We start from the raw sequence: 12785 nt of genomic DNA on the forward strand, positions 1-12785 counted from the left end.
ATGTGACACCGAAAACTGGGTATTAAAATATATATTTAAATAAAAACAGTTATTTTAATGATATAAATAATACATAAATATAAATAAATACAGAGGCGTGTCTACGTGGTGGCCAGGGGTTGCACCGGCCCCCCCTGAAACTTGGCTGGCCACCCCAGGTGCCCCCACCCCCCACCAGATGTCTTGCGATAGATTTGTTTTTAGTAAATTTCTAACTGCATCTGGCAGTGGCGGATCCTGGCATGTGTAGCTGCCTAGGGCCGCTTTCTTCTCCTCTTTATACTTAATTTTAGGCAGTTTCTATAGCGTGATATTTGACATATCGAGAGCACATAATGTTACGGTGATCCATGTAATGCGCGAGCACGAATCTCCACTCGCAAGTGGATTTCCTTCACTCACACAAAACTGGATGTGTGCTATTTAAATATACATTGTTCTTTTATGAATTGACTCTGCTTTTGCTCAGAGATTACGTGTATGCTCAAACGTTCTTGCATTACTGAAGACTAGAAGCGCTTTTTTTCTAATTCTAATAAATAGCTGAGGAGTAGGCTTATCTCATTAAATGGAAGCAAGTTGATTATAATCAGCCTTCTCTAGTTATTTATTTTATTAATAGCCTACTACTTATTTTAGTTAAGTGCTTAACTTATAAATATGCATTTATTCAATTGTTTTATTAAGTGCATTTGTATTTTGTTGTTTTTGTTTATAGTTTTGCAATAAAAGCGTATTAACCAGGTTCCAGAAATAATCACTGAGGGTGCTTCTAAAATTAGTGAGGGTGCTCTAGTTTTAATGCCCATTTTCACATATTTTCCGTCTATTGCTTTGGTCATCATTGTGTCAATCACTGCTACTTCGAGAGTGAATCCCACATAAATATGCAGATGTCATTCCCAAAACTTTGCAATGTGTGTTTGGCTGAAAAACAAAGTTCTACATTTTAAATGGATCATAGACTAGAAAGCTTGCAAAGAGTGCTCTACCACTAAAAAAGCTGTCACTCTTGTTTAGTGAGTGTATACACAATGTATTTAACATACATGGTGCCGCAAACCATTACCCCCCCACCCCCGGCCACCCTCTTTTGAGCCAGTGCCCCAGACTGGCCACCCCATTTAAAATGCTCTAGACACGCCCCTGAATAAATACAATATTCACAATATATATATATGTGTGTGTGTGTGTGTGTGTGTGTGTGTGTGTGGTGTGTGTGTGTGTGTGTGTGTTGTGTGATTTTTTTTTTTTTTGTTTATTATAAATAAAGGCAGCATAAAGGTGAGCATAAAAGACTTTCATAAAAGAAATAAATAAATAAAAACATAAAAAAAAAAAAAAACATAAAAAAAAATCTTTCCAACCCCAAATTATTGAATGGTAGTGTATTTACAAATGTAAAGTACTTGGACACTTAGTTTGTTAGGTTTTAAATGATAAAACTTATCATACTTCATACAGTATATTCACATGTTCATAGTTAATAAGGTGAACTCCACCTGTGTGAATTTGAGGAACACTGTCTGTATACATCCACTAAAAATCATGCTACAGGAACGTGAAGTTAGTTCTAAGTTCTAGCAGCATATGTTTGATATTTTGTCACTGAACTTAATTCATACATTAGGTCTGACTTATTTGGGTCACTTTACATGAATATTGGCCTGACATTTGAAGCATTATTCAGTGTCTGCTGTATGATTTAATTGCTCAGATTCTTTATTTTTTCCATCCAAAACACTTTCCAAACATCCTCCACTCCATTTCCACCATCCATATTTCACATACCATTCTTGAAATCAGACATTAACTAATGGTGCACTTGAAGTCATTTCCTCCTCCACCTCTCATTCCCTCATTGTCTCTCCGTTTATAAGAATATGTGTACTTACATCAGACAAAATTTCCTATGTGTAATATGATTACAGCAAAGGAAATGCAGTATCAAAGTCACATGAGCATGTGGACAGCCTCACCCTCAGATAACACTGAGTACTATTTTTCTCTCTAATTGGCATACAATGATTTAACAAGGGGAAATCAACCGTCGCTCCTCAATGAGATATTTGACATTACACACACTAATTTAATCAAGTGAAACACTTTAAAACAGTATCTGACCAAGAGATAAAAGCAGGTTTGGATCTTATTTGGGCTTTCGGTAATTATAGATTTACTTTTGAGCATCATAATCACCTAAGATGGAGAAAACATCCAAAACAATGGCATGAAAAAAAAAATACTAAGGAGAAATGTGGAAGCACCATTTTCTGCTACCACAGGCCAAAATAAAAATAAATGAAATTGTAACTGAACTAATATGATCTTTAGATTATTTTATTTTATAATTGAATTAGTGGTGCCTTCTAAGATTACACAGGCAAGAAAATCTACCAAGTTTATATTTGACTTTTTCAGTGATTTTGTGGGCTGTGACTGGGACAAAAAGTTCTTAATGAACCAACCATGCACTTTTGTTGCAATATCTCAGAATGCTTTATAGTACAACAAGTAATCGAGACTACAGTGGGAAATCCACAGTTCCAACCCCAGCTCCAAATGTGATTGCGGAATGTCTGGTGGGAGAGGTCAGACGAGGACGAGAGGGATTCTAACAGAAGAGGGAAAAAGTGATAGTAGCATTAAAGGACGCTGGCCAAAGAACACGCCATTCTCTGCCCAGACACTTCCTACTTCCTACTAAGCTGGTCCACTCGTGCACACAAACACAAACACACACACACACACACACACACACACACACACACACACACACACACACACACACACACACACACACACACACACACACACACACACACACATCAGTGTTTTTGAAATGAACTTTGCCTGCAGACAGACAAGCCCAGACTACAGAGTTTTGTGTACATATTTGCATATTTTTTATGCAGCTAAAGTCAGTGAGTTTCCTGTGGCAGTTATCATGACAGCTATACAACTTCTAAAGCTATTTTAAACAGCATTCTTCTATTTATAACTACTATGCATGAAAGTTTTGACTTTCTCAGATTCCCTGATAGACTGCATGGGAATACCTGAAAAAATGTAAAAAGTATGTATAGTAATGATGCCAACGACTGTTTTCAAGCAAGATTTGTCCCAAAATACCTCTCCTAGTCTGCCATTGGTAACATAAAACAGATAGTCCCGCCTATAAAAAAGTACTGTAAGATCGTTGGTTAAGCCATAAAACTAATGTCAGGCAACTTGAAATGTTTTTTTAAAGCAAAAAAAAGAACCAGTTTGGGAAAGTAAACCACCATATGGCGCCGTTACAATATTTTATTTATAATTTAAATAAATTATTTGAAGACTTTTTTTAAAAAATACTTCATAAGAAAAATAGTAAAAGAGCATTGATATTGTAAAAAAAAAAAAAAAAAATAATAATAATAGAAAAGAGATTTTCCCAAAAAATTACAATTTAAATAGGACTTCAAAGACATAGCAAAAGTTAAAGCAAAACTTTTAGGGAATATTTACGCTTTTTTATGAAAATCTGCAATAACTTGTGAAGAAAAGAAAAAGATAAGGAAAGAGAAAAGGAAAGGAAAATACTGAATATATAAATTTAAAAAAGAAAAATGAGCTATGTTTGTTGTTGGTTGAAGGAAAACCCCAGTTTCTCACATGAAAAACTTCATTTCTGAATCCAGCAATGATAAACTGCAAAAATAATTGACTGTGTTTTCAAGGAGGTTTCCTGAACACTCCCCTTTTTTGCCATTGGGTCACTTAAACAGATAGTCCCACCCTCAAAGTAAACATCGCTGGCTTAGCCGTAAATGAGCACTTTCCAATAAACAAAGCAATATTTTGGAAAGCAACAGAGCAGGGAATTCAACCAACAAGCGACTCCCGACTTATATTTGTCTATCCCAAAAGAAGAAGTACTGCAGTATTATTACAGAAAAGCGTGTTTTAAAAGCAGGTTTCAAATAAAGATACTTGTAGTTACCAAAAAATAAAATAAATAAAAAAAAAGCTCCCAATGTGAGAAAAAAATTTCATAATGGCATTTCTATTTACTGAGACAGAACACAGCTTCTATACAAAAAGTGAGTGAGAAGAAATTCATAGCATTCAACAATAAACAATTTTCCCTTGAAAACAAATTTATATGGAACTTCAACATTAAAACTAATGGGGGAACAAACAGTCTCGATGCATATGTAATTTGTCAGCTACCCGCTTATGCATGTGTGTGTGACAGAAAAACAGAGGTCATTCAGGCTGCAGGTGGCAGAGAAGTCCCCTTGTCTCAGAAATCCTCAGACGGGCCATGTGCACCAGGGGGACTTCAGACAGACGGTTCCACCCAGGGCAGTTGGGGAAAATCACAGGTAATGCTCGCACTCATTCTGAGAACAAGAGAGGAGTGCGTGTGCACCTCACTTCCTGCTGCCACAGGATGTGTTGAGGTTTGTGTTTACCTCCACCCACAAACACTGCCGTACTGTTGCTGTGCATGGGAGCCCCGCTGGTCACTGCTGGTTTTTTCGTGCATGGTTTTCCGTCATTCATCACAGAGGCACCCACGCTGTTATCGCTAATCAGATACCGGTTTCCACCCATGTTTTCCTTTTGATCGGAATCTGCTTGTTGAAATCTGTCAAATGATGAAGCCAATTGTCACCCACTCAATGTTGACACATGGTTCAGACAGTTCTCCAACCTCATGGTCGTATATTACGTAGCCATTATATTACGCGATGCCCTACCGCCCTCCTTCCCCAAACTCTAAATTCAAAGGGTGCTTGTTAAACATACACTCACTGAATAATAGCTTTAACTAGAGAAAACCTATGGCGCCCTATGGCGCTGGTCCTGAAAAACACAAAAAAAAACTTATATAAAAAAATCATAATGACATTATGAATAACAATATTTGATATATATATATAATAGATAGATTAGATATAACACAGATATATATTATATTATATAAACTAAATAAAACTAAACTAACTGAAAATTTAACTGTCTCTTCTATCTTGAAACAAACACATCATATATAAGCAACAAAGGTATAAAAAGTAAAATACAACACATGTCTAAGTGAAAAAGTAAATAAATAAATAAATACATAAATAATTCAACAACCAGAGAGGTGGGTCAGTGTTTTTCTTAGAATTGCAATTAAATGTCATTATAAAAATATACCAAAGTATAAGCAAACTTTTATCAAATATGTAATTATTAAATTTTTTTGTTTCCTCAAAGGCTTGAAAAATAACCATTTCAAAAAAAGAAAGAAAGAAAAGAAAGTAAAAAGAAAGAACTATTCACTTATAGTGCTACGAATTAAGAAAAAAAAAATGGGGAATTTCTGTAGCTATTTTTGTTGTTGGTTGAAGTGAAAACCAATGTTTATAAGATCAGGGGACATTCTGTGAATGGATGTTTAGGAAAATCTTTTAGCTTTTTTCTTTTTATGATCCCATTTCTCCATATAACCAACAAATTTTAAAAACGAAAATAAAAAACCCGACCATGTTCTAATGCTGGATATAAATCAAGAGGATTATAGTGACATGTCTGCATCACAACCTACACTGAAATACTCACTTCCTCTGGTCTTACTTCTTTCAGAAAATGCGAAACTACAACTACACGTATATGTAAAAAAAAAAAAAAAAAAAAAATTCCTTAAAAGGTACAGTTCATCCTAAAAATGAAAAATTTTGTTCATCATATGATCACATAAAGATTATTATATAGAGTGTTAGTAACAAAATATGTGTTGTAGTTACCATTGACTTCCCTCTGTGTGGAGAAAAAAAACAACAACACATAATACTCAAAAATTATCTTTTGTATCGTGTCCACAGAAGACAGAAGAAAATGATACAGGTTGGGAAACACACAAGGGTGTGTAAAATATGAAATGATTTTTAATTTTAGGATGTACTGTCTCTCTCACTTATCCGGCATGACGGAAAAAGGGGTAAATGTAACGTATGCCTCCTTTTTTTTTTTTTTTTTTTTTTTTTTAAAGTGCTGCGCTCTGCATTAGGTTTCATAATTATTTTGAGTGTGTGTTTATCTGCACTAGTTCGTGCGCGGTACGAAACAGCCCCCTCTTAAACCTCTTATTTCCTAAGCGTTGTTTACACTTGACAGCATTGCCCAGTAAAGGTGTTGAGTGCTCTTAGCCACATCAATTTCAACTGTATCTGCTGGCTTCAATGGAAATGAGGGAAGGAGTGTGAATTTTTCATTTACTAATACCACAAGCCGGAGCCTACACACTAAGACAGGATGCTCTGTGGGTCTGAAGCAGCAACAAACACAAGCATCGGGTCCTTAAAAGTGCGGTGAACCTACCGGGACTACTGGAGCGTACACAACGCATATCTTCAAAGCGCAGCAGTTATGACAGACGTCATCCACGAAGCTGTGAATAATATGCTCACGGGGGGGGAAAAAAGCTGAAGAGAAAAGGGCAGGTTCATGTAGGGGTTCTACTACAGACACAAACACTTGATCTAACCTCAATTACTAGCTGAGAATGAGAGAGTAGGATGATCAAAACAGAAAAAGGTCTTTCCCCGTCTTTGGTCTTGAAACATTATATCAAACAAAACAACTGTTTTAAGCACAGTAACAGCAGAAATTTTAAGACAATAAAAGTGCTGCAGGGATTAGATTCATATTGTAGACCAACTCAGAAGTTAGCATCCCTCTGGTTCCTCAACAAAGATCTAGCAGCATTTTTCCATTGGCTGTTGAATTGTTGCAGAAAATAAGCTCTCTGACCCACAAATGTTTATGATTATCATCAATATAATCTTCACAAATATACACAATGTTTATGAATGCATTTGAATTTGAAGCATAAATACAATCGCAGATAAAACGCTGGAGTAAAAACGCATGACTTCAATGCACTTTGACCAAATCTAGTCAACGTTAAGCTAAACTATTTATTTAATATTTAAAACCTGCACTGTAGAAAGTTTAAGTTCAACACCTAAAAAGTTTCATAAAAAAATCCCAAATGGTGTCGTATAATAAAATGTGAACTTATTTCAAGCTTGTGTTTACCTCAGACCTTATTTCAGGCATCTAGCCAAAAAAAAAAAAAACCCATTGACTTTTGAATGGTAGAACCGGAAGTTCAAAAAAGCTAACTTGTTTCCAGGTATTAGGACTCATTCCTGCAGGAGCTTATGCAGGCAGTGCAACTTCAAGCCCGGTTTGTGTCATTTCCTGATCCCATTCTCCCAATCACTTCCTGTCCTTCTTTTTACTAATTAAAACATCAAAAAAAAGTGACTTCCGTGCATTATCTAGTCAAATAATGGCTTTTACCAACCTCAGCTTGATGCTCTACGCAGCATTTCTTTCTCACCTCCTCACAAACCACAAAGAGAGATCTTGCATCGCTGCTGATGCAGTCACAAATTGCTTTACCCTTTGGTGTCAGGTCAAGGCTTCTCATTTTTTTCAGGAGACCTTAAAGAACACTAATCCCAAGTCAGTGGATTCCTCCCAAACCCACATGTCGAACCCTCGAAAGGTGCCAAGGAGGTTGGGATCTGGGCCAAAAGACACCACACAGATCAGAAACCGTGTCAGAAACCCACTGCTGCACGATCTGCGTCAAGAGAAAAACAATCACTTTAGAAGGGGCTTTCCTGAGCACTTCTCTTTATCCAAAATTACTCAAGAGTCAATTCAACCTTAAAAGTTCCACGCCATTGCATTAAGCAAAAAGCATATGATGACCTATAAAAAAGGCAATATACAGGTGCTGGTCATATAAATAGAATATCATCAAAAAGATTTATTTCACTAATTTCCATTCAAAAAGTGAAACTTGTATATTATATTCATTCATTACACACAGACTCATATATATCAAATAATTATGTATTATTCTTATGATGATTATAACTGACAACTAAGGAAAAATACCAAATTCCGTATCTCAGAAAAATTAGAATATTACGTAGCAACCAATACAAAAGAAATGATTTTTCTAAATCTTGGCCAACTGAAAAAAGTATGAACATGAAAAGTATGTGCATGTACAGCACTCAATACTTAGTTGGGGCTCCTTTTGCCTGAATTATGCTGCAGCAATGCGGTGTGGCATGGAGTCGATCAGTCTGTGGCACTTCTCAGGTGTTATGAGAAGCCCAGGTTGCTCTGATAGTGGCCTTCAGCTCTTCTGCATTCTTGGGTCTGGCATATCACATCTTCCTCTTCACAATACCCCATAGATATTCTATGGGTTAAGGTCAGGCCAAATGAAAATCAAAATTGAAATCTGCATCTCCATAAAGTTGGTCAGCAGCAGGAAGCATGAAGTGCTCTAAAACTCCCTGGTATACGGCTGTGTTGACCTTGGACCTCAGAAAAACCACAGTGGACCAATACCAGCAGATGACGATGGGCCCCCCAAACCATCACCTGACTGTGGAAACTTTACTCTGGACCTCAAGAAAACGTGGATTGTGTGCCTCTCCTCTCTCCTCTAGACTCTGGACCCTAATTTCCAAAGGAAATGCAAAATTTACTTTCATCAGAGAACATAACTTTGGACCACTCAGCAGCAGTCCAGTCCTTTTTGTCTTTAGCCCGAGGCGATATGCTTCTGACGTTGTCTGTTGTTCAAGAGTGTCTTGACACAAGGAATGCGGACAGCTGAAACCCATGTCTTGCATTCGTCTGTGCGTAGTGGTTCTTTCGAAGCACTGACTCCCCGCTGCAGTCCACTCTTTGTGAATCTCCCCCACATTTTTGAATGGGTTTTGTTTCCACAATCCTCTCCAGGGTGCCGTTATCCCTATTGCTTGTACAATTTTTTTTCTACCACATCTTTTCCTTCCCTCCGCCTCTCTAGTAATGTGCTTGGGACACAGAGCTCTGTGAACCAGCCAACCTCTTTTGCAAATGGACCTTTTGTGTCTTGCCACTCCTTGTGTCAATGGTCGTCTTTTAGGACGACTGTCAAGTCAGTAAGCAGTCTGTCCCGATGATTGTGTAGCCAACAGAACTAGACTGAGAGACCATTTTTAAAGGCCTTTGCAGGTGTTTTGAGTTAATTAGCTAATTAGAGTGTTGGACCAGATGTCTTCCAATATTGGAACCTTTTCAAGCAATATTCAAATTTTAGATACTAAATTTAGGATTTTCCTTAGTTGTCAGTTATAATCATCAAAATTAAAAGAAATAAACATTTGAAAGTAATACAAACAATTATCACTTTTAAAATAAATAGTGAAATAAATCAACTTTTTGATGATATTCTAATTATATGACCAGCACCTGTAGATAAAACAGGATGTTTAAATGAACAACATAAGTGCACTTTTATTATTTTGAAAAGGCTTCTCTTTTTTTTCTTTTAATAAAACCCAATTGAGCTACAGACTGGTATTCATCCAGCGATTTGCTATAGTTGTTAAAAGTGTTTTTCTGAGGAAAAAGTCCACAGTGCTTTAGCAAAGAGATAATTTTTCAAGGAAACACATGCATACAAAGGCGTATGGCATAGCAATCATGAGGGGGACTCCTGGTCCTCAACCAACTGAAGCGAGCTGTGTGTGTGTGTGCTGTCACAGGTTTTCTTCAGGATTAACACATTCCGAGCCATTTTCAGAACATCTTAAGACTCCATTCTAAAGGCAAACGGGGAGCACTGGCATCTCTGAGAGACCTAAGGTCACCAAGTTGTGATTACATAAGTCAAAGGAGAAGGTTTGGGGTCATTTAAAGGGATTTACTGTGAGGAATCTGGCGGAAAATTCCTTAAGTACTCCACTTTCCTGAAGGCAAAGCCGTAAAGTAGGGCCATATTCCCCACAGCAAACCAAACTGTTCATTCTGTCCTAGGGTTGTGGACTCAAGTTAAAGTAAATAGATCTAAAAATGTTTTTGAGGGGTAATCATGCCCCATCATGGAATGGTTTAGTCCTCGTAAATACATCACTCTTTGGAAATCTGATATAAAACGGCTTCTCTGAGCTCGGCTTCTCTAAGGGTGAAAGAAACCCACACAAAAACACCCTATGAGTGTGTGCTATTGATCGTAAAAACAACAAAAACTTTGGTTCCCTCTCTATGTGTACAAGTAGCCGCTCAGTGTCAAGTTATCACAGCCCATTTATCAACTTTCAGAGTTGACAAAAAATCCTCAGCAGTAAACAAACACATCCAATGATCCAAAACCGTGCCCATGTTGCCATTGGGATGATTTCCTATCATCATGTGACTTTGGCCCTAGGGCTTAAATTACCTTATAGTGACCACAGTTTCCTGAAAGGCGACTACTGTCTAGATAATTTATGACAAGGCACTTGCAATAGTAGTGGAAATTGCGTTGTTTTTGGCGGATTTAAAAACAAAAATGTGAATGTTATAAAAGCACTTAGCCTACCGCTGGATTTTTTGAAGGAAGCCTCACCAAGACTACATTTATTTGATTAAAAAATACAGTAAAAACTGGAATATTGTGAAATAATATTACAATTTAAAACAGAATTTATTCTAAAAAAATATATTTTAAAGTGTAATTTTATTCCTGTGATGCAAAGCTGAATTTTCGCATCATTACTCAGTCTTCAGTGTCACATGATTCCTTCAGAAATCATTCTAATATACTGATTTAGTTCTCAAAAACACATTATATTAGTTATTATCAATGTTGAAAACAGTTTTGTGTTGCTTTATATTTTTGTGGAAACAACAATACATTTTTTTTTGGATTCCTTAAATGAATACAAAGGTCAAAATAATGAAGTCTTTATTATCACTTGATCAATTTAATGCTTCCTGCTGAAATAAAAGTATTAATTTACTTTCAAAAGAAAGCAAAAAAAATTCGAAAACCTGAACTTATGGAAACCCAGATTCACATTTCTTTTAAATTATCATTAGACCTATATTTGTCCCACTTTTTAATGGTAATTTTTAGGGATTACCATTGTCATGGGCAACAAAACTGTAAAGGTTGGAAAATATCTTCTTTAAAAATATATTGTTCATGTTTTGTGGTTATTTGTTTGAAACTGTGAATATTTTCATTATTTGGATTACAGATTTACTTTCATTGTATCTTTTTGCCTTTTTTAAACAAAAGGAGCGACAAGATGTAATTAACTTTTGCAGTAATCAAAACTATACTGCAAATGAGTTTAACTAGTAATAAACCCAGAATATTTATTTTAAACCGAACAAATGTTTAGCCAATGGATGCTCCAAATTCCACTGTGTGATTTATGCACAGCAGTCAATAGATCCGGCTCTTAGATGTTAAATCATTTCACAGTAAAAAAAATAAAAAAAATAAAAAACACCACTTTGCTGTTTGTGGCTGGAAATATTATCTTTTTATCTTACCATAAACCATCTAGTACGTTACATTTATGTCAAACTGAAATAAAGTCTGCTGTTGCACTTCAGATCCCTTACCCGGATCATTTCGGCCACATAGCTCTCTGGCCCTGTGAACTCCGTGGAGTCTTTCACTTTCACCAGCACAATGAAGAAGAGATAATGCCACATGTTGTGCTCCACCTTAATGTGCTCCTCAAACGTCACTGTTTTGTTGTCAAACTTGTCCCTCTCCAGTCCTGTCGAGCAGAAACACAGTTACAACCAAATGAGTTTTGCACCATTAGCAGTTGTTGTAAATGGGCCTTGCCACTCGTATCTGGTTTTTAAGAGTTAAGTCAGTTAGTAAGATGAAGATCAAGATTAAGAGTAATCTTAAAGTGACAAGCTGCCCAATGATCAGTTGTTTGTTTAGCTCAAGAACTTATTTAGTTTGTGTTCCTCAATGCAGTTCATTCATTGAGAGGGAAACCAATCCTTTCTGACGTTGACATGATGCATAACAAAGTTTCTTTCTCTTAAAATTGGTTTGGTTTCAAAAGAAAACTGTACTATCTGGAAGAGGAAGTAGAACCACAGGGAAAACTGTTTGTATACAAGCATGAAACGGTGCGTGTTATGAGCAAACGGAGGTATGAATCTTGTGATGGTCACAAACAAAACGGTCTAATTTGGATGCGTGGACTTGGTGAGGGAACACATGGGAAATTGTCACTTGACTGCAACACGTCATCTACTCTCCAATCGCACGTTTGTACTGCTCATCTGCTCATGATTGTTAGTCATGGATCATGAAATTACCCGAGAGATTAACTGAATCCCAACAAAACAGCTGCAGTTTCAATAACTCATATCAAAAGACCCACGAGTCAAAAACAGCATCCTTATATAATAGTGTGAGATTATGAGCATTACAACTGATCTCACACTAACATGGTCAAACATGGCAGGTGGCAAACAGAAAGCCACTCCACCACCTCCACAGTGAGTTATGACTAAGACTTCTGGTGAAGGAGCGTGGTATTTGGGTATTTGGCGTTGAGGACATGTAGGAGACACTCACCACAAATAAACCGCAAGTTGAACAGAGGCAACCTCCTCTTTCTTCTTCTTTTCACTTCTGAGGTCAGCAAAGGTATCAATGATGACCCCAAAAATGAGGTTGAGGACGATGATGATGACCATGAAGAAGAAGAGGAGGGCGTAGATCACACGGGCTGCAAACAGAGGCTCCACGGAGAGAAAGAGATGCAAGAAGTTTTAATATCAGTGTTGTTTCCAATTCAACCTCCCAATCAACATCCAATAACAGACCAGTGTTCCTCTAACTCTGTCCAAACTACTCTTATCTTTGAGTGACCCAACGCACTGTTTGAGAACTACAATATCTAAGGCCTGATTTACCAAAAATGATTTAC

General features: G+C 36.8%; 1 pseudogene; it reads right to left on the reverse strand.

The window, feature by feature from the left end:
- The window catches only part of LOC109063861, a 127756-nt pseudogene that overhangs the window by 5560 nt on the left and 109411 nt on the right, over window positions 1–12785 (reverse strand).

This window comes from Cyprinus carpio, chromosome A11 (assembly GCF_018340385.1).
Source record: "Cyprinus carpio isolate SPL01 chromosome A11, ASM1834038v1, whole genome shotgun sequence".
Taxonomy (NCBI): domain Eukaryota; kingdom Metazoa; phylum Chordata; class Actinopteri; order Cypriniformes; family Cyprinidae; genus Cyprinus; species Cyprinus carpio.